Source organism: Melanaphis sacchari, unplaced genomic scaffold, assembly GCF_002803265.2.
Source record: "Melanaphis sacchari strain LSU unplaced genomic scaffold, SCAv2.0 Contig77_pilon_pilon, whole genome shotgun sequence".
NCBI lineage: Eukaryota > Metazoa > Arthropoda > Insecta > Hemiptera > Aphididae > Melanaphis > Melanaphis sacchari.
Genome location: NW_020271547.1, coordinates 1,518,678 through 1,543,393, shown reverse-complemented (window position 1 = coordinate 1,543,393; position 24,716 = coordinate 1,518,678). Strand labels below are relative to the sequence as shown.

The 24,716-nt window shown below is 28.7% G+C and overlaps 1 protein-coding gene across 4 annotated transcripts in view; it reads right to left on the bottom strand.

Annotated features, from left to right (window-relative positions):
- LOC112601368 overlaps window positions 1–24,716 on the bottom strand; it is a 151,091-nt gene that overhangs the window by 88,911 nt on the left and 37,464 nt on the right. The window contains exon 1 of one of the 4 annotated variants that reach the window (XM_025348965.1): window positions 6,004–6,216. The exons of 2 other annotated variants lie outside the window; for them this stretch is intronic. The gene's annotated coding sequence lies outside the window, so the exon portion shown is untranslated. Of the gene's footprint in view, window positions 1–6,003; window positions 6,217–24,716 lie in introns of those variants that run through there. One more of the 4 variants, XM_025348964.1, reaches the window with a different exon arrangement.

Below are 24,716 nucleotides of genomic sequence, written 5' to 3'. Positions count from 1 at the left end.
AAAAACGTCTCAGTGGATTATAATATATAAACATCATTATTTGGAGTATTATTATGATTAAAATAGTCAATGGATTTGGAATATTACACGATTATTATACTAGAATCTATTAAACAGAAAAAGTACAATAAGTTTCAGTTGAGTTCTTAAAAAAAATCATGTGGAACTTAGAAGTAATATACTAATATTATATATTATAATTATAGTAATATAACGTTCGGTTAAAAAACAAACGACGTTCTCGTAACTTAACCTAATGAGTGGTATTTCAAAAAATCCCGTAAGGGGAAGAGTAGCACTCGGCAAAGTTGATAAGACTATGGCATAGAAAATATAAGGTGATTTTTGAGAAAATGTAATAAAGTAATTTTTTAATACGGACCTGAGGCAACGACAAACGGCAAAATATCATCAAAACAATTTTCACCAACAGTACTTGTTCGTCAAATTCCGAACGGAAGAGAAAGTCGAAAGCTATAATATTTTTATATGTACTAAACGATACGCACTCATATTCTATATAAATTATAAATACATAATATAAATATATAATATGTGTTTATGCGTGTGTGCGTATAGTTACGGGTGTGTGTAAATAATTATAATAATATTAATACATATTGAACACTACGGTAAATTTCTATATACCTATAAAAGACAACGATCAAGCATTCTCTAAGTTTTGAAACTATTTTACTTAAAGATCATATTTTAAAATCAATACTTTTTTTTTTTTATTTAATTTAAGTTGATTTACCAATAACAATACGAAATTTTATTTTCCATGCATTTTAATTTGAACGAATATAGTTTTTGAGGTAATAAACTTTACATAATTACTTTATCATGTCTTATGAGTAGTACCTACAATCATATGAATAGTATCAATTCACCATAAAAAGGGAGGTTTTAATTTTAAAAAAATAAGTTTATATCACCATAAAATAATATTCCTTAAGTAGTACAAGTTATCTAAATACTTGAAAACATAGTCGTTCAGAGTATATGTGATAATATGTATTTAAAAATAGTATAAATATTATAATTTAAATAAATATATATAGTTAGTATACATAAACAAGCACATGTTTGACAAATCACCCAGTAGTACCTATACAATATACATATGTGGTTTGTGTACGAACGCTCTAGTTTTATGATGAAGAGCAATAATTGTCGGGAAAAAATGCAATTAATATTTTGTTGAATACTCCACGAAAAAAAAAATATTATTATAATAATAAAAACATCTCGTTATTATAATATACAAACTGGATGACTCGCAGTTTCGCCAGACGAATTTTCCAACTCTACAGGCGTATACACATACATAGTTGATTATTATTTACGACAGATTCCGCGCGTGTAATTCGGTTTTCCGACCTCTTCCCTTATCCAAACACACCGCAACTATAACGCATGTGTCGTGTTCACGGGACGTGCGTGAACCGTGTTTTTTTATACCTATAGCAACCTTGACTCGATTAGCACATGGTTTTTTTTCCCCATTCTTGTCTTGTTTGCGTTCTTAACAAGACCATCAGTTATTCTTTTTTCTCGATACATATTTTATAGATAAAATAATACGATATACTCTTTCTTTCCATACACATACACACACATTATCGGTTTTTTTTTTTATTCCTTCCGTCGCATATCGTTTTTTAAACATTCCGTCAATCCATACGGGTTGGCGAAAACGACAGGCCCGGTAATGAGACGACGGAAATCCGCATTGTTATACGCGCACGTCGCTCGCAGTTTACGCTTCGTTCCGGGGTACGATGACCACACGCCACTATATAATGTCAAAAACCATATCTTCTTTCAGCACATAAACAGTATAGGTTATAAGAACCTGTACAGTAATTATGTAATCATACACTAATATTGTTATATTAACATAACATTTACTACATAATATTTAAAATAGCAAAACATTAAATACCCATATGTATAGGTCGTCACTGTGAAAAATGCACCCACCACCGACAAAGCTGTAGTCATAATAATTATATGCAAAAGAAAGAAAATGTATAAACACAAGATAATTAAGTTAGACGTTAATAATTTAAAAATAATAAAATTAATTCAATACGCTAAATTTAGATAAAATATTAACTTAACTCAGTTCAAAAATGTTAATTTACTGTTTTAATTATCACGTGAAATATTTTTTACCTACCTACATTTTAGGTTACTTACATTTCAGTACATAACAGAGTAATTACGGTATTATTACCATTATTATAATACGATATTAGATTATTTTTATTTAAAGCCTACATATACAGTTGTAATCATTTTTATTAATATACATAAAACAATTTCAAAAAAATTTTAATTTTAACATGATACATTATTTTTTAATCAACCATGAAAAGGTATGTTATTTTAACATCCGATTAACTAACTCTTAAGTTAATTATAAAACTAACTTAACTTGGACTTTTTAAATTTGCTAACTTTGCATGTAAGCGGCATTGCCGAGGATACCCCGTCAGATTTTGCATAGTGCCAGGAAAAAATATAATATATAGGTAGATACCTACATGCAATAATAATACACCATGCGCCGCGCCAGATGACATTTTATCATTCACTGCTTTGAATAATAATTAATTGTATTCGTGCGCAATACGGTATGCTATACAATATTACTTTACGTAGGTATATTATATTTTATCTGTACGTATATAAATATACATTATATTATATATTTTACGCGGCGATTGTTTTTGGGGTTTTGTGTGCTAGTGTGGGAACGTAGGGCATGTCGTGTTCACGACGCACGTATTGTGGCCGAGCAACGTCATGTGTACGGTGTAACATACCTATGCTATATGGGTACGCCTAGTAATATATAAGTATACGTATAAGTACGTGATTTGGGACCCAAGAAGCGACTGTGATCGGAATAATATCGAACCGGAAAGTTTACCGTAATATAATGTCCATCATGATATTGCTGTGTCAGAAGTCTTTCTCCACTATAAGTTGGGTATAATATTTTAATATGTGTGTATACCTACACTATGCTAGACAGTCTGAGAATTTTAAAATCAAAACGTATATAAGTTGGATATTTATGGTATATATGCGATACATGCAATGACTATACAGTGGTGTAGCTGTTTTCTATAAATGAACGCGTATATTAAACCGTGTCCGTAATTGATTCGAATAACTTCTGTTCTATAAATAATTATAATATTATACTGCACACCACGGTAACCATCAATACCAAAATAATAATGTTATGTTTCTTGCACCAACACATCGCCTCCCAAATTTCAAGAAGGAATGCATTTATTGTATATCTATCACTATTAAATAGTACTAATAGATGATATACCTATACTTTCGACGAGCAGATACGAAATGTAAAGACTGAAGGACGTCTAGTCACTTAACTAACTGCACACGAATATCGTCGTCTGATAATATTATTGAAAACGATGGCACTTTTAATACAGTGAAGGGGGAATGACATTATAGACGATTATTTAGTGACTTTTTTTTAATACGTCAAAAACTATAAAAACAATTTCAATCCAACCGACCTCATTGCCATTATTTTCTATATAATTATGTTTAACCAATTACTTTATGTAAACGTACGCACCATTGAACTATACACAACCAGTCTCGGTTATAATAATAGTAATAATCAATGTCGATCACTTGACGTTGTACTTGAAATTAACTCAATAATCGGCTAGCCGCAACAAGCGTGTCCATCTGAATGTTTTCGGTTACCTTGATGCGATTTACATAGTTGATTGAATAATTCATTTAAACAATTGTGAACTTTAATCGACTCTAATTATTAATAAAATCTATGTGCGCGTATTACATTGAGAATTATGATTATTGGTTGCGTTTCTTAAATAATGGTATAGATACTGCAGTATTCAAAATTAATTCATATCAAACTCAAACATACAAATAATTCGATATGTATGGTTTAAGACAACATTTTTTCACGATACAATCAATAATCAATATTACTTACAACGTTTGCACGTGCGACGTGCCTTTAAACGAATATAATGTAATTATATATTTTTGGGGGTCTTACAATTAATATTTATTATAGCATTTTATAAATTTAATGATTAAAATAAAAGAATACATTTATATATATTTATAGTTATTAAATAATAATTAATTTTTAAAGAACTCATAATATTATAACCTTGTAAAATTTCATTCAGATGCATTATGGACAATTCTCAGGTTTAAAAAAAAAATGTAACGATTAATTAACTTTTAATAATAAAAACGATAATAGTGAGAATTAGTGTTCATAAAAGTGTTTATATACATATAATTTATTACGGCATTCAAGAACACGTTTTACTTGCCCCTTATTATATAGTGGTTTTAAATCACTTGTGAAAACACTTCGATTCGATGCGATTAACAACGGATGATACAAACAATATTCAGACAAATTATTGTTGTTATAATTTATTTTCAACAAATCAACATAGATAATTCGGCAGATGAATTAGACTGTATATAATATTTGAACGGTACACTGCAAATGTGTGTATTTGGCCTAGAATACAATTGAACTCGGATCGTCGGACGGGTATCACGATATAATATTTTGATGATTGTGTATAAAAAAGCGATTAAGTTCGCCTTAATTGCGTTTTAAACGCTGTTTTGTTACAATCGAATTGAATGTTTAATAATATGCGAATGTTTTGATCGAGAGACAAAACGCACACCGAGACATGCACTACGGGAGATCATTGTGCCTAGGCTTTAATATAATAAATCCCCAGCGACGTAGAGATACGGGTTTGAGTACAACACAAGGTGCACGACGTTGTCCGGAAAATAATAGAATCTAACGAAAAATTTTCAATATTAAAATATTTGGTATTTGGCGGACCTTATTTGTTTATTTGTTTTTGTGTTTTTGGAAAGCCGCGCATAGTTACGTAGTTGTGTAAAACTAACTGTGGTGCGGCTGTCGTATTATTTCTATATAATAAATATATAGAGTTATGCACACTGTATGGTCAATAAAAGTAAAAATTCGAGCCTTGAGGCGTTGATTAAGTTATACTCAACATTCAACAACTGTACAGTAACACTACAATTACGTTCACGCGAGTAATCGAAAAAAATAAAACCACTGGTTTTCTGTGAGTAATAACACATAAGTATAAAACGTTAACCCATAAACTACACTGTGCCATATTAATTGCATCATAAATTAAGTTAACGTTGAAAACATTGAAACAGTTAATCTCACAAAATGTACCTAATCCGATAACATATAATATTGATTTATTTGAAGCATTACTATCATTTTTTTTTTCATTTTATATAAAATTAAGTATGAAAAGTTATTAAATAATATTTAATGTAGGTTTATGTAATATTATTATTAGAAAAATGTTTTATTATTATTTTTTATCTTTTTATTATGTGGAACTCAGGAAACCGCAGCCCATTCATGGTGTGAAGATTTATATATTAAATTCAAAAACTTTATAATCACCGCTACAATGTTACTTCATAAAAAAATTTATCACATAATATAATAATGATGAAAACTTAGAAATTTGTTTGAACAATTATAGTTTCCATAGCAATGAATTAATAAATTGCAACCCTTGTAATAATGCGACATTACAGGTGACTGCTATGCCCCTAATTTATTTACATAGAAATAAATTATAAATGATTTAATATAATACCGACGTACGATAGATATTTTATGTGTACAGTATGTATTTAGAGTTTTTAAATGAAATATTTTTTAAAATAAATTTGCTTTCTTTGATAGTAGAAGACCGTGTTAGTAAAGTACTGCAAGAAGCCGCGCGATTATAAGACAAAAACACTGACATAAAAATATAAAAGGACTCTCTTGTATATCATTTTTTAATCGTACAACCAAAAACGTCATCGAGAGGGTCACATCATCTTTTCGCCCCTATTACGCCTATGACTAAAAGTAATAATATATATGGTTCTAACAATTTACGTTATTTGCCAAATGGACTCACCGATTGGATTACAAACGTTATTAAATCCGTAGACTGTAGCTAGGTATTTATAGCCGAAAACAAGTACGAATTTTTAATAGGCCCTTCGGAACGATTTTTCGCCTCACAAAATTTTACTATTAAAACGAACTTAAAAAAAAATTAAAACGCGCGGCGACACAAAACGTAATATTACAATATTATTTAAAAAGAACGATGAAAATAATATTTTTACTCGATTAATATAACTATAATATTGTTATACGAAAAACAAAACACACGTGGGTAAAATAACGCAGACGGCGAATACGACGGCTACGGCGGCGTTCGGCGGCGGCGACGACCGGAGAGAGTTGCGAACGCGACTGAACGGGATGGCACGACCACCACTTCTGAATTCTGATCGACGGCGGCGGCGGCGGCAAGTGTAATACACTCTTACACAACTTTCCTACGTAGCGCCATCAGCTGCTGCTGCGGCGGCGGCGACGTGCCCACCACCACCGTTGCCACTGACTGGTTCCGTCGCCACTGCCACCCCACCCCGTGTCGATACACACGACAATCTCTAAAATAGATAGTTACGTTCGCGTATTACGATAAAAGTAATATTATTATTATTCCATGCGTGATTCGTAATTTTTTTTTTCGCATTTGTTGTCACATAAGCGCGAGTTTGGTTGTCTACTCTAAACGCCGAACATTTTGCGAGTGAAAAAATTAAAATGATACTATTTGTCTTTGTATGGTGAGATAATATTACGATACATCGTAGACGCGCATGACTAGATGATAGATCAAAGATACTTAGTCCTGATAAAATATTTTCATAGCTTATCACTCACAAAAACAACATCAACATTTGTCAATTTAATTTAATTAATAAGAAACAATAAGGTTCACCGAAATGGTAATGTCAATATACAATTATATTAATGCAGATCAATTTTTATCAATAATTGATAACAATTAAATAAACTTAAAATATTTTAATTGAAATATAACATTTTTATTTTTTATAATATTCGATGGCAATGCATATTAAATGCGGAAATTATAGTAGAATTACTGTTATTTAATAAATAAATAAATATTCAAACTATTCACTAGTATTTCACAAACATTACCAATTTCGCTATCGTTTGCATAGGGTATAGTATATATTTATGTATATCATTATTACTGCGTTCTCACGGTCGAAATTTAACAATAAATTGCTTTTTTCCATCCGTCACTCGTTTGAACGAGTTATAAAACAATTATTATGCGCATAGCGTAGAATTTTGGCAACAAGTAACCAAAAGAAATTTGTTTGATATTGGTTTCACAACAATCCAATTATATTATTATCAAATAAATATTTTTTTTCTATAGTTACAAGTAAACTGTTAAAAAATTATCAATACCAACATTATACATACATTATTTCACTGGTAAAAAATAACTATTATAACTATATAAATTATGTTTAATTACGAAAACATTTGTATATTTAACACTCAAGTCAAAAAATAATGGCAAGTTAAAATATCATAAAAGGAATAAATCAGCTATTATTTTAAGAAAGTAGAGAGTGATTAAAATTCCCATCGATACATGTGGCATTGTCTTGTTTAAGTTTTTATTTTTAATTGCTTTTCGATAAAACGGCGAGGCTCATAATGACATTATTTAAATTTATATGCAAAATCGTTATCTTCGTTGTGATTATTAGTATATTTCTATTTGGAAAAATAATTTCGCTAAAAAAAAATTAATATGTACCAACATAATATTTAAATACCCCCATTTTAAATATGCACTTTACACACATATCACATTTATAATTTTTAAAATAATTACATAAAAAAATAGACAGATTGAAAAAAAAACAAACGCTGAACATTCCTGAATATATCATTATATTATTGGTATTATGTATTATATTAAATATTATTGATTACATATTATGCAACACTTCGAATAAATACAAAATATACAGTATATAGGTGATACTCCATACACTTAAGATTCAAAACTAAAGATTTCGGCACGGTCGATAAATATTTGCATTAAATTGTGATTTGTTTAATGTCTATAATATGTACCTATATAAGTAGTGTGTAGTCTTTATACATATGCACGTGTGTGTATATAAAAAACGCTGTTGTGAACATTATTGTTAATCACCTAGTCGTAAATTATGTTTAGAATTTAATTGTATAAAACCCTCATCCTAAAAAGTATAAAGCAACGATTTTATCAACAAACCCATAAACCACACACTTTTAAAAATACGTCCTAACGACAATTTAAAACAACAAAAAAAACTATCGTACGCAGCATGATTATGCTAATACCTATATTACATGAATTAGCAGACTGCACGATGATATATTTTACAAGAGAGCAAAAATATTCGATTTTTCCTGCAAGCCATCAACCTTCGACTATATGGCACGTAAGTCAAAATCCAATAAAATGAGTACGATATTAATATTATATTAAACACATTTCTTGGTTTCAAAATCATCGTTAAAATATTGTAGTAATATTATCATGTCTTCGTCATTTACACAGTTGATCAAGTCTTACCGCGGAATCGGCCAATATTCTTGAAGCCTTGCTAACAACTCTACTTAATGAAAACCAAATGAACTAGTGCTATTGGTGAGGTGTGTCAGATCCATCAGACACCTGTTTCTAATAATGGTTTATTTAATAATACGTATTATCTGGCACTCTTAATTAATCCGATCGTTTAAAGATACTACGAATATATTAGTATTACGCCATGTTATGAATGATAGTAATTATTATGATAATAATATCGTATGGCTGAGAATGAATATTTTCATATGATGATGTAGAGTTTAAAAATAAAACAAACTAGTATTTTTTTTTCACGTCAGAATATCAAATCTCAAAAGATAATATTTGTGCAAAATGTTTTCTATATTTAGTATACAATTTATATATGTACGATTTAATCGCATTACATATAAAAATTATAGTATTATATACTCTTGAACTTGCATATCTCCATTTGTTTTCAGTCAACTCGCATAAGTCGTATATGTATAACCAAACGCACGACTATCGCATATTATAATGTCACATATGAGCAATTTATACTTACTCTTAAAGCGATATGTCCAGAACGACAAAGAATAATAAAAATCCAGTTTATAAAATCAATACATGCATCATTCCGTTCAGAATCTAAAATTATCTGAAATAATTTACAATTTAACAATATAATATATTATGTATGATGTATATTATATTATAATATTATAAATGTATTCTAGCTTGATTTATTTTTTTGAAAAAACAAGTTTGAATAACAATAATTGTATTATAAGTATTAGTGTAAAATCCAATATTATCGCTTATTATATAAAATAAATACAATAATAATATTACTATGACGAAATAATGAAAGAATAAAAAGGAACAGACTCAGTGTTTAGATCTCTTACTGTAGTAATAATTAATTTATACCATACGCCATATTAGTATAAATAGTATTTATGATAAATATATATCAATATGACTTCGATAAACTGAACATTATGTGAATAATTATTAATTTAATAAAACTTAATAAAAAATAATTAGCAATTCACGGACAGATAAATAAAATAAAAATATAATATTTACTTATATTATGTAGTAATTGTCCACTAATTGACCATTCTACTTATATTAAATAAATTACAAAATATTCAAACGTTTTGAGTTATTAAATCAATGATTTTTAAATAATAAACACTATATAATAAATTAAATAAACAAATATTACTCGTATATATTGTTATTAAAATTTCAAAGTAGACAGTTATTAAACATAACTATATTATGATCTATAACAATTGCAGAATTTTTGTTTTTTTTTTACTTTCGCCTTTGCAGAAATATTTTTTTTATTACCAACTACCCCCCTGACATTTATTGAAAAATATTTATATAGATAATATTATTTTTTCAATATAAGTTACCTATATTATCTTGTATTGTTTTCATTTTCTGTGAATTAACAGAATATACCTATTCATTGTAGTCCACGATTTTAAATTTTTAATTAATACTTATTATTTTTATTATTTTTCTATTTGTATAACAGTATGTATTATAATATTATAATTATTAAAAATACATTAGCTAAGACTGATGTTACTCAAAATGTGTGATTCGTGCTATGTTCTTAACGTTATCCTATCATTCCGAATTGTAGGTTACACTTATATAGATGGTATGTGTGATTAATATTATTTTAACGATAGCATAAATGGTTTTCGAAAAATCTATTTGCTCTTTGATGATAAATTTATGATGCGGATGACACGTGCAGGACGAGCGCCTATGTATAATAACGATTTATTCGTATTATACTGTTACGGTAGACATAATGAGAAAAAAATAATCAATAGTCGCATAAATCTTTGGTTCATCGTACATTTTTTTTTACGCAAATACGTATAAAATACTTAAGAAATAAACACACGCTTTACAGAACCGCGTGAATGTATGTAATAATATATGGTGTTATTTAAAACGACGCTACACATATGTATGCATGGGTATACACTATACAAAAACACAAGCGCGCGTAATATACGCATTCGTCGTGCAAATGAACGATATATTACATTAATAATAAACGCCGCAGTCGCATAGCCTATACACAATATACATTATTATATACCTTCTCTTACAGTCACCGCGTGTAGTCGTGTGTATAAAATACCATATGAAATAAAATACAAATACCATATATATTATATGGTCCTCTTTACTATTATTTTTTTTATTGCTATCTTTTAAGAATTCGAGTTGAATGCTAAAGATTTTGACTTTTTGACAAGATTGCATAAGTAAAATTGAATACTGTATTTTGTTAGCGAGTTTTTTGCTCTTGACTATATTCCTACCAGCATCAAAAAAAAAAAAAAAATAAATAAAAATACGGCTCTTTTGCAAAATAAATATTAAGTTCAATGATCTTGTTAATGGAGAAACACGAATATATACCATCCACAATACATTTATATTACATATAATTTATACTCAAAAGTAATATGAGCAAAAATTGAAATGTCCTATTTAAAACCTTTCCAACGTCCAATAAATAATGACACCTACATTACATTTAATCGACGCAATATCGCTGGAAATGCACGGTTTAATAATTGTACTTGTAGGTGTAGCATCATATTATTATCAATACTGTAGAAACAATTATGTCTCTGCTACCGCTACAGAGCTTACAACGCAAAAAATGTTTTCATAATTAATAATCAGTATTTCTGAAAGTAACAGAATACTAATAGGACGCAATACTCGTATATTATATTAAATTAAATTAATAAATAATTCTTAATACAAACAATATTTACAAGATTTATATCGAAAGTAAATATTTTTTAAGAAAATAAAATATTTTAGTTGGCTGCTACTTATATAAATTATTTTTAAACAACGCGAAAATTTAATACAAAATATGTGGCGGCGAGCACTGCAAAATTTCTGTGTTGCTCTTCCTACTCTTAAATTTCAAAACCTAATTTACAACCTACTTTTTAATAATCACGTAACTTGTACAAAATCCTTTTTTGAAATATTTAACTTTGAAATAATAGGGTTCTGCTTAGCTCATCACGTCTACTATGGAGTTTCAAAAACCAAACTTACAATATTCGCCTGTGTTTTGTTTGTAATAGTCCGTGCTTTTGACCCCGTCCTCTATGCTGAATACATGTATATATAGGCTGCACGACTCGTGTGTGAAAAAAATGATATTTTTTTTTGTTTTTCGTCAATTATTTCTCCATCACGTTTGCACTTGGCAGCAACATAATAATACTTAATAATATTATCTACACATGAATTTCAACCCGTAAGTGATTAAAACTATACAATATGCTCGTGTGACTGTAGGCTGTGTGAGTATATAACACGAATACGACGTATCTATAACTGGTACTATAGATAATATAAAAATCTACAGTAGATTATCAAAAATACTTTAGAATCATGATAGATATTGTCAGTTACTAAAATTAAAAAAAAAACAAAAAAAAAAAAATTATTATTCTTTTTGCCCTAATAACAATGATTTTCTCATTTTTTGTTTAGTCTTTAAAATTTAAAAAATAAGTTGATGGAAAAACATTATACTATTTAACGGAGACAAACACGTACCAGTATACATTATTGCATATTAAATATATAGGCAAAATTTAATATTTTTTACCGTGTATAGGTGGGTGGTTATAGGTTATGGATAGATAGGTAGGTTGGTAAGTACAGGTGGGTAGGTACAAATACGATTTGTTAATATATACTTTATATGCCTATAAGTCTACGCGTATAATATATTGATATTGTAATGACGACAAGTCCGACCGAAACCGTTATATTACATACGAGTAGAAAAATTGAATTCATATATCACTTACAAATGTGTTTATATTGTGTTATAATATATTATGTATATATATATATACTGAGAAGAAAAACCGCAAAATGCACAAACACAACATATACATGTTTCCATATAGGTACACTACTGTTAAGTATACTGCAGCCATTTTACATTTTGGTACCCATATACAATATACTCGTACATTATAGTATTATATACATATCCATATCCATATATAAACGGATAACTGTGAAACGTATGTCCCAGGAGATTGAAAAAAAAAAATAATAATAATAATAGTATATCGATAACAACGGTACCAATAAATGAATAAATGTAAAAATAAATACTACTGGTTGCTGAGTCAGGCGATTCTGGGGAAATATGATCACGAAGTTGTAGGAAAGTGTTTATCGCGGTTGTGTAATTTGCGTGCGCGCATGGAGTACACGACGACGAAAACGTTATAATAATATATTGTAATACCACTGCAAACAAACGCATAGACATTACATATTATATACTTGTGTAGTTGTGTGTGTGTAATATAGGTAACGCATAATAGAGATCGCGAAGGTCGCGCGGTGTTTCGACGTTCGGAAAATCGAACCCGGTAAACCGGATTTCGACAATGCCAACGTCCGGTCTGTATCGTCGTTTTCGATGGATTTTTCGTGTTCAACAATAATAATGATTTTTACGTACCTACTACCTACTACTTACTGATTACTACCTAAGTATACTATACTTCAAATCTAAACGTCATATTTATATTATGTATTTAAGTGGTTGTTATTATTGTTTATGAATAATTCGATTCCCACGGGTGGGTAGTATAGCGGTATATAATAATATGTATATTGCATTTAATATTCGTTCTGAACTATATACAGCTATCACCGTTTTACGTGAAGATTATGTACAAAAATATTCCGATTCCGTTAATTCAACTTTCACATATTATAATTTAGCGAACAGTTCAGTAGGTTAAAGTTTACGATTATGTTTATAAATAAATTAATAATATACAAAAGTATATAATGCGTAATGCTTATATTATATTATTATTGTAGGTGATTTTATATGTTATCAGTTATCTCCTACTATAAATGTGCATTGTATTGAAGCTAGTGGTCACTTTTAATTTACTCCGTCGATTTTTTGAAATATATTTATCGCAATATTGCTAGTTGCAGTCATTGAATAACATTCAATTTAGTTACTTATAATATATTATAAAAATACATATTGTTTGATTTAGAGTATTATAATTTATAACTAATTATTATTGTATTTAAAACAGTTTTCATTGTATGAATTGAGAGTAGAGAATACGAGTAGGAAATGAAATTAATTTACAGAAAATCGCGTATTGAAATAAATATAATGACAAATGCATCACGTACCTACGTATCCTAGTATAGGTATATATTGTATAATATATATTATTATATATTATATAATATATACATATTGAATACCAAATAAATAATACGATGGGTTTGATATATAATTTATTTTTTTTAATAAGTAAATTAAAAACATGCACTATACCACAATATTGCATGTGTCTATATAACTATAGATATCGTAGCTTTTGTATGATTTTTCTTCTGAATGAAAAAAAAAAATAAATTAAAAACGTTATAGTTTATATTTTATATAGAGTAATATATACGTTCTTACTGAAATCGCTCAATCAAGTTCAATATGTATCATATATATAGGTATACGTAATATATTATTATAGGTACTATTGGAGACAGTAACACAACATCGCGGACGTTCTTTCATTTGATAGACCATTGTATTCGCCATAAAGGTGATTACACAATAGCCGTTATGTAGTGTATTATTTATAAGTATAGTGTTCGTGTCAAAACATTTTACTGATGTCGTACTACATATTATGTATAGTAGATATACATATAAGATATACAGTGACATTTGTCATATTATATTCTGTTAATAATTTCCGTGTTTTATAACAATATATAATAGATAAGGCATGTATACCATTATACGTATATGTATTATTGTCGGTACTAAAGGTGATACCTATATACATATTATATTTTATTTTATTTTATTATTATATGGGGATTATTAAAATAACATATTTGATCACTGTAAAATTTAATATTATTGTTATAGATCACTGCAGACGGACTTACAAGATATTTTATATTAGGGACTTAAACGCGCGAGCGCAATATAATGAGAGTATGTATTATAGACTATAGTATTATACGCTTGATAATAATACAGCCCTACACAATAATAATGTATAGTAGGCATAATTGTAACTAGGCCTTTAAGCTGGGGGGGGGGGGGGGGGGAAATTCTATATTACAAAAAAAGATATAGATAACAAATAAAGTAGAAGAAAGAGGAATATCTGAGCAAACTCTTCAAGTTGCGCCTATAAATCTATACTAGCATTACTACACGCGTCACGACTATCGTAACAGTACGTATAGTTGTAATATGTTCCTATTCATAATTTCTAATAAAATAAATAGTATAATGTAAGAGTATATATGGTGATAAATACTGGTTCTGTTAAATGTTTTGTCACCAATTGCTGTGGTTTATATATTTATATAAATATTTACACCACAAAACCATCGCTACAGTACAATAGGTCTATTACGCTGGAGTTCTTTGCTGACACGAGTATTTTATTTGTGACTTTTTACATTTTGAACACTTTTTGCGTGTATTTATCTATATATTATAAACCACACACTTCTACAGCACGCCGCATCCATTATATATGTTACGATATATACTGCAGATGTATATATGCCGTTTTTTAGTAGGAATGAACGTCGTCAATCTTTCAACGGAGGGTAGATGTATGCGTGCGTGCGTGAGTGTTCTGTCCAAATGCGCAGCGATATCATCGATAACCATTGAAATCCGAATGGGATGTTTTGCATTTTCCTCGACCACCGCCACTGCAGCGTAGGTACCTATATATAAATATATATTCTTTGACTCGTATACGCTGCACAGAGATTAGTGTCAAATCGTATAAACCTATAAAGAACCGCGTGCGAGGAATGTGTACAATCGGAAACAATGGGACGACGTATTATGGTTGGAACACGCGCGCAATAATGAGACACAGTCGATTCTATGTATTTATAATATGTGTGCAGTGCGGGTCCGTATATACCCTATTTCTATACATAGTATATATTATTATACAGACTCAGCGCGTGTCGCCGTTATACTACCTCATTGTACACACAATTTGTATCTTCTGATTTGTTAAAACTCGAAAACAGTTGATTTACAAATGAATCATGTAGATATATTTATATTATATGAGTATTGGGTATCATGTAAGGGTACATAGTTAATCCTCTGCGGCTATTGACGACAAGAACGCGGAGAACTATTATGAACATAATATGCATAATATATATATAATCTGACCTAGAATGGTAACATTGCAAAACTATATATATATATATATATATATAAACAGAGTGATTAACCAAGCATCCTCACCTCTAATTTTTTCTTTTAATATTGAATTTATTTAAGTTCTAAGTTTTAGAATTATCTGTATACCTATACTATTTGAAAAGCGCCCTATAACGATACAAAACAAACTTTTATTTTTCGAATGAAGGTGCTTCTTTTTTTGATTGTAAATTATTTAATGTAAAGTATTTAAAAAAAATGAACGTAATCAATATTAGTCTAATTCTAAGATAACTTAGAAAAACTTTGATTTTGATACGTCAACGTTTGGTAATAAATTATTCATTATATAATTTACAGTAGAAAAACAGGGTTTCATTCGAAAAACCGAAATTTGTATCTCCTCAGGACACATCTTAAGTAGTATAAAAAATCTCAATAATTTCAAAAAAATTTTCTTATATTTTTGCGTCTAATTTTTAATAACCAAAAAAAAAATTCAAAAAATTAACCATGCTTGGTGATAAGTGAACCATCCTGTAATAGTATATTTATCATATCGTTGAACAAACAATATCAATCTAGATTTATGCAACAATTAAATATTAAATCGAATGACATATATAAATATTAAATAATGTTAATATAAATATTAAATAATGTTAATATATATATATACATTATAAGCAAAATAAAATACAAGTAAGTTTACCTACGGCAATCACGGATGACAGTTATCATTAAAACATTTTTTTGAATGCCATAGTGCATTAAGTTCACTGGGGCACGCGTTAATAACAATAAATTGTTCTACATACCCAAAACCTCTATTGCTCAATGCATATTAATTAATAAATTAAAATAACGTTTTATATTTTTTAAAGGTATTAAATGAATTACCGAAAACTTGATGTTATTATTATTATTTCGACACACTTTTGGCTTACATCATTGGCAGATTTTAATTATTAAAAAAAGGTACAGGTTTATTAATGAATTTGTTTAATTATTTAATATCATAATATATTAGATCGTATGTGTTTATTTACGTTTATATAGCGTTTAAATATAACTTCTTTTTTTTTATATTAAATTATAAGTTTATACCATTTTCTCCATAAAATATATGTTAACTATGTTATATTTTAGAATTTATATGCAATAGATACCTACGGTTGAATTAAATATAATTTTGTTTGAAAAAAAAAACATTTCATTTTCGTAAATCGTACAGTAAAATAAGGACTGTATAAAATACTACTGTATGGATAAAATCACTAGGGTTGATTTGCTCAAAAAAAAAAAAAATATCGCACAAAAAGAAAAAAAACACTTCGTAAAAAGGGTAGGGTAGCGATCACTGTTTTTCGCTTGTTTTTATTAGCGCCAGTGGTTGTACATAATACATGATATAATAAAGTATAATATTTGTAATATTATTATAATGGCTGTCAGCGCGCGTCATTTTGGAATTATATAATAATTATACAGTACAAGCGCATTGGCGTGTTGAGATACTATAGAGACTGACTAAATAACGTGCAAGCTGTCTGTTCGCGGTTTTCGATGATGACCCGTGCGCCAGCGGTTAATACCACGTATACCTGGTATGTGGTCGCATTTACACATGCATGCCTGCACGTGCACCCGTGAGTGTATATATTTAATTTGTGTGTGTATGTGAGCGACGACAGCTCCGGTCATCGTAGTTATAGGAGGAATTTGACTGTATATAATACGCGCGCACGAGTCTCGGTCGTCGTATTATTTTTATTTTACCTGTTAATATTATTATTATTATTATTATTACTACTACAAGATCTCGCGTAGGATGTGATATTTTTAGCGTCGACCAGAAGGAAACTAAATATAAATGTACGAAACGATAAACCGGACTATGTCTCTTCTTCTGCACTAATGTCAGTTTTTTTTTTTTTGTTCCTCCTTTTTCGCTTTTCTTGGATAAACCGGTTACTCTCGCGGTCGTCTCATGCCGCCGTCCTTGTCAAGAATGCACCGTCGCGTTTATATATTAAATTATAGGAAAATCAAAAAAAAAAAAAAAATATTAGTATACGGTATAATCTCAACTGGCCTGAAAAAAAGAAGTACCATAGTGATTTTACTTTTGAGTTTGAGGAAAAACAAAAGATGTTGATGCATTGATAAAAACTATGCACACATTTTTTAATATACACATATTGTGAAGTAATTAAGGATTCCTTCGTTCTCTAGTTGATGCACATATTTGTTTGGATGTAAAAAGAACAAAAAATACTTTAAAATTACACAAATAGAACAATAAAACGATCTAAATTCGATCGCATTCAACTAAGACGACGATTGCCTCGAGAGGAAATAGAGAAGATTTCCTTCGTCAGTGAATACGTTCTTATATACACTGCCACATCATTCCGTTGCCTTTTCTGCTGACATTAACAATATTATTATTGTTAATTGTCATTATTGAAACGCGAATATGTATCGGATTACAACGGTTTCGTGTACTTATACATAATATACAATATTATTATTCTAGTCAAACAGATCCGAGCTCAAATTTAAAATATTTTATTATATCTATTGAAAGGTCTATAGAGATAAAACGCGACGCGATAGTTTTTTCTATGACCGCTGACTGAGACTTCGTGAAGTTTTTTTCGTTTCATTACGGCATCATCGCCGATGCCACGTCAATAATGTGCATATAACATTGCCCGCAGAAATACTTTAATACTGTTCGCATGTACAGGTATAATCACTAGGAGTATTCGTATAAGCGAATAAATGATTACAACGTGTTATCGACAAAATCTGTTTACCATATTGTGTGACGTATTTATTTAAAAATATACTATTACAATAAAAGCCAAGCGTGAAATTTTTCTCACAAAAAATAAAATGAAAACGCACAATGTCAATGATCATTCTACATAATGTGCCGGCATTTAATACAAACTAAATTAACTTTTATTTATTTATTGGTGTCAAATGATGTTATTTTGTATAGTTATTAAAGTTTTCGGATGGATGACCAATATCTCTTTAATATTTTATGTCGTGTGCTCGAATTCATTCGTTTCAACGACTCGAATTACAATAATAATATACGACTGAATTAGCTGCAGTTCAAAATTTCTAAAACAGTTGTGTTACTATTATAGCTTACTAGGATCTTACAAAATTCGAGTTTTAAATATTTGAAGTTTTACATTGAAAAATGAATGTTAAACTTATCACTTTACTACTATGACCCGTACTAAGTATGAGTTATATAATACTATATAATATTTATAATATATCTTGTTATTCTTACCTATCTTGAATTAATTATAATTAATATACTATAGATACAATACTGCATTAATTATTGAATTATTTTATTATTATTTTATTTTATAAATATTTCTTCAACTGTATATTTAATTATAAATTTAATGCACTTGTTTTATGCATGTCATCGAAAATTTTAATAAACGAAAAATAAAACGACTATCATGACCTTGTCCTTAAACAGTAGCCTCGGGGTAGATAAAATTCCTATATGCAATATCCGCATGATCCCCTATTCAAGAAACATGACGGTAGCCAAGATTTACAAGCTCTGTGTACACGTAATATACTGTAATTCTACTGTAATTTTGTACATTAAGTTGCATATACAGTATATAATGTACCTGTAGTATACGTATAATTAACAATTTAAACTCATTATTTATTTGTCGATGCTGCCACACCAATACCGTTTTTATTTCAAAGCAAAATCATTAATCATGCTAAGGAAAGTAAAAATGTTCAAAAAGTAAAACAATCTCATGGTAAAAAACAAAATCATAATTTTTCTTGAAGCATTTATATGAGTATTATTTTAGTACTTAATTAAACATAATATATATATGTATTTCATATCGGTGCCAAAATACAACAGCTTGAGTTGAATTATTTGAAGTTCACAAAGAGTGAGTGAGAAAGAGTTCAGAAATTGATATTGGTGTTTAAAATATAAAACTAATCATATAAGGATATTAAAACCTATGTCATACCATGCACCTCGTCCAATTATTGCTGTTATGTGTTATATAAATAAAGCTGTCGTTTAGTTAGTGTTATTGTTTTTCACAATATTAGCAGAACACTAGCATTGCTTTATCAAAGGCAGCAACGTTTCACTAAAACATCATATATTATATATCATTACGTGAATTGGATTTTTGCTCTCGATACATGTTATATACCCCGTCAGAATGAAGATCGTCACGAAACTAATAGCACGACCCCGATAGAATTAAACGCATGCATTGCATAATAATAATAAAAATGGTAACAATAATAATAACTGTTTGCAATCTGTATAGTAGTAGCACTACTGCTACGTATTCTTACATTATTATATGTATAGGGGAACCTTGGAGTGTCCGGGAGCAAACGCATGTTTTCGCCAACGGCGATCAATAATCCAAATAGATCAGAAACTGAATATTATACACCTATGTTTATATTATTATGTACAATTAAACAAGGTAAAATACTTTTAACGGCCCTCGCATATAATAATATTATCAGTTATAGTGTTATTCGATTCTACGAATAACTATTATAAATAATATTAAACGCTACTACTAATACTTAGGTATCTAAACATTGTGAAACAATGGTTTTCAATTATGCTTTTTTAGTAAGATCGAAGAAAAAACCTAGTTGAGAGTAACCTGAGTCAACAACTTGAATGTATAATATACCAACTTATTATATTATATTATAATCTATGACACTCAAAAATTCCATTTATTTATGTTACACATTTTTTGTAATTCGTTATTTTTAATTTGTATACGATTTTAAACTGTTAATATATATATATATATATATATAATTTAATTAAACAATGAACACATAATTTATATTGTTTCACGTGAATTAATTTGGTTGTTTCATATCAGACCTACATTATAAGATCAAAAATCTAATCTTGGATTTTGATTTTGAAATTTAACGCCACAAGAGCCTATGGAAATAATTTTTAAAATTTTATTTTATTTTATTCATAGTTAATATAAACAGACAAATATATTTGTTAAGAAAGTATAATGTGAATAACGGTTGTAACAAATTTCTAAGTAGATGAAACAAATTTAAAGAACATAGATATAAGCAAAAGTTATAACAGGTGCAAAAGATTACAAACGAAAAGTACAGTAAACGTTAAAGACTAGAGAAAGAAAAATCATTTAATATATTGACATTTGATATAATCCACCAAATTTTCGTTTAAAGTAAAGTGTATATGAGCATAATTACGTGTGCAATAAAAACCAAAATAATTTCGATTAAAATTAAATAAATGAACCAAACGATCGTAATACCTATTATGATATTACGATATCCACGGAATGTGTATTTTTCACTTCGTTCATGTCGGCTCGTCGGGCATGAAATTTCATTTATATTTGTGGGAGCGCGATATGTAATTTTGCAAGAAAAATCATATTGTGCGAAAAGCCAAATTTCTCTGCGGCTAAAAACGATACATATAATAATAGTATAATAGGTATATATTATACAGGCGCTCTGCAATAGCAATTTCAGAAAAATCTACCACTGCGATAAACCTATTATTCCGACATACTGCAGACACATGATTTCTTTTACACCTGTATAAAATAATACCCATAATATATACAGTATACAGACAGTGCCATTAACAAAGGGGAGGCGATCCAATGAGACTATAATAAAATTAATAACCAAATGATTGACAAATTACAATAATTGACATTATATAGTCTTTGTAATTCAAAAGAATTTTTTTGAATTATTTGTGAACTATTTTTTTAAATCCTCAAAAAGCTTTTTAAAATAATCATTCCTTTCAAAGTATGTGATAACAAGCGACAACTCACTATTTTTAAGTCTTACTAGAATTCAATATAGGTGATATATATGTAGAATTTTTCTTTTCACGGTTTATTATACAAATACGTGTAATTCCTTATATGCATGTGCGTACGTGAAATTGTACCTTATGAGAAACTATTTATATTACTCATTTTACCTAATATTATAGCCAATATATTTCTATGGTATAGTAAATAATATTAGAAGATATTCTATATTTTTTATCAGTTCTCAAACAATTTATTTTTAACCACTAATATGCATTTTTGCACTAAAAAAGTTCAAATCATGTTCGGATTACCATGTAGATATATTATAATTTAAAATGGAGAACGGATTTAGCAGGTATCGAGAATATAATATTTATGTGTACCTATTAATATTTTATTTCTATTACGGCTGGCGGAAGATTACTATAGATTCGATCGAAGCGTCGATAACAAATCACATATATTATACACATGCATTATACATATATTATTATATCGATATACATACGCTATGCAATATATAACCTTGCGCCGGATTCCTTGCGTTAAAATATTCACACGTACAATATATCTCATACTTAGTACGTTATCGTTCAAGGCGTCGTACATACCAATATAGTACTAATAATATATATTATATTATAATTCACAGTGGTTGAAAATGAGCATCGCTGCAATCGTTATATAAATATATGTGTGTATCATTCAAACTATAAACTTATATAGCTAAAGTGCAACACACATACCAACAGTTTTGAGAGATGAAATGCTCATTCTATCCTTTGTTATCCATAATTGTTCATGTTGTTTTTCCACTTAAACACTTAATATTTTAGTATGTATATTTCATAAAATTATTTTGGCAGACATACTTGGAACCTAGTTAGAAGTTAGCCAGTTTAACCTTTCATAATTTTAACAGTTTGTGAATAGTTATAGTAGACAACTCTCTGACCACTATAAACGTACATTGACAATTCGAATATTTTTCAGAGTTACGGTAATAGATAGTAATAGTAGAGTATTCTAAAAATATGACCACAGCGGCCTTCAACCAATTAAAAAATTGAGATTTTAATACGACTTTTTAAATTATAGATGACACTATGATAAAGTGTGAAGGCACCTAATTTTTATTTTTGTATTTAGGAAAACAATGCATTATATATAATTTGGTGTGTGAGCATACAACAACGGACAATACGCAATGTTTTGATATTAAACAAGAAACAAGAAACAAAAATAATAATATTAATCATGAATTATATCAACCTAACCTAGCCGCCTCCGCCTACATGTGGGAAATTTCCAAATGAATCGTAGACGGATGACCCCATATAAAAGTGTGTATATCACTATACATATTATAACTTAAGTGTTAATGTACCTACTCGCGCGTCTATAATGCATAATACATTGGAGCAATATAATAATCAATATTACGCGTATTAATTAATAGTCTACGAAGACAATAAGTGACTATTTATCAAAATTATTATTATGTATATAGAATACTTCATATAGGCGCACGGCGGTCGATGCGTTTTATCACCCTTTAACATCGATTTGCAATTTGTCATCACAAAACTTTTATTTTATAGTTCAGTAAACTGGCTATACGCAGCATAAGATCGATTAAATATATCTCGTAAATTTACAGGCATCATTATACGATCATCTTATAATTCTATAGAGTATAAATATGTTTGAATTTTTAAAAATGTATTATTTAGTTTATTTCATTGAAAATCAAGAGAAAAAAAACTTATAACGTGGATAAACAATTAATTATTCAAACTTGTATGTAATAACACATTTGTAAATAGAAACAATATAACCTTCCTGAAAATTGCGCTTAAAAATTATTTAAAAATTTTAAATTTCAAGTCAATAGATAATCTACAATGATGAAAAAATATATAGAAGATAATAATTAATATACCAAATTATTATTCAGAGTTTATCAATCTGAACAAAGACAGTCATCAGCCTATCAGCCTGTATCACTAAGTATATTTCATGTTAAGTTTTTTGATATTACTATTAGGTAATGTAATTCATCTTATTATTTATAATACAGTAGATTAAATTAATATTTACCAAAATATTGTATTTGAATATGTAATCATGTGTATAAAATAAAAAATAATATTGGTACGTTTAAGTTGTATGCTTCCACGAATATTGAACTATATCAAGACAATAAATATTGTTAATCGTAGTTTAAATATGTGATTAACAATATTCATTGTCTTGACATACTCGTAGTTCAAAATTATTTGTCAGATTTTAAAAGTTTTTAAATTTTTTGATTTATCAATATTTAGGTTACAGTATAATACGTACTCTCTACACTGCCACTGTATTTCTATATAACATTAGAAATGTGTGGTGTGTGTGCATATCTTTATATTTTAGTAATATACGAAATGTAATAAGACAAAATATTCAACATTTTACACGCGACGAAGGAATTTCGCGAGTGTTTAAAGATGTTCTGTGCGCCCATATAAACTACGTCAAGTCGGGCAGTACCACAGGAGGGAGAGTCGTATAGCGTTACACTAGTCACCCGGTCGAGGGATTCCCGTTTGTGACGGTGCACCCGATCAAATATCATATCAAGAATTTTGGCGAACATCCAAGACACGTCTACTCTTTTTATTTTCCTTTTTTCCACTTTTCTTTTTCGTCCCACGGCTGTTGTTTATCGTTTTGACACCGAACACTGTATTTACGCCACACTGCAGCCGTTTTGAGCTACAATTAAAAGCAATGAGAAAAGAAAAAATTCAAAATTTTCTTCACATCACATTATTATTTCAATATGTCACTCGAGAAATGTATGAGTCGCACTATAATTATATATTAAACATAAAGCTATCTCCGTGAACATAATATAATAGTATATATACTATATACTATATATTTATTTATGATGGAGGTGCCTGATTATAATACTAATGCTACATCGTGCGA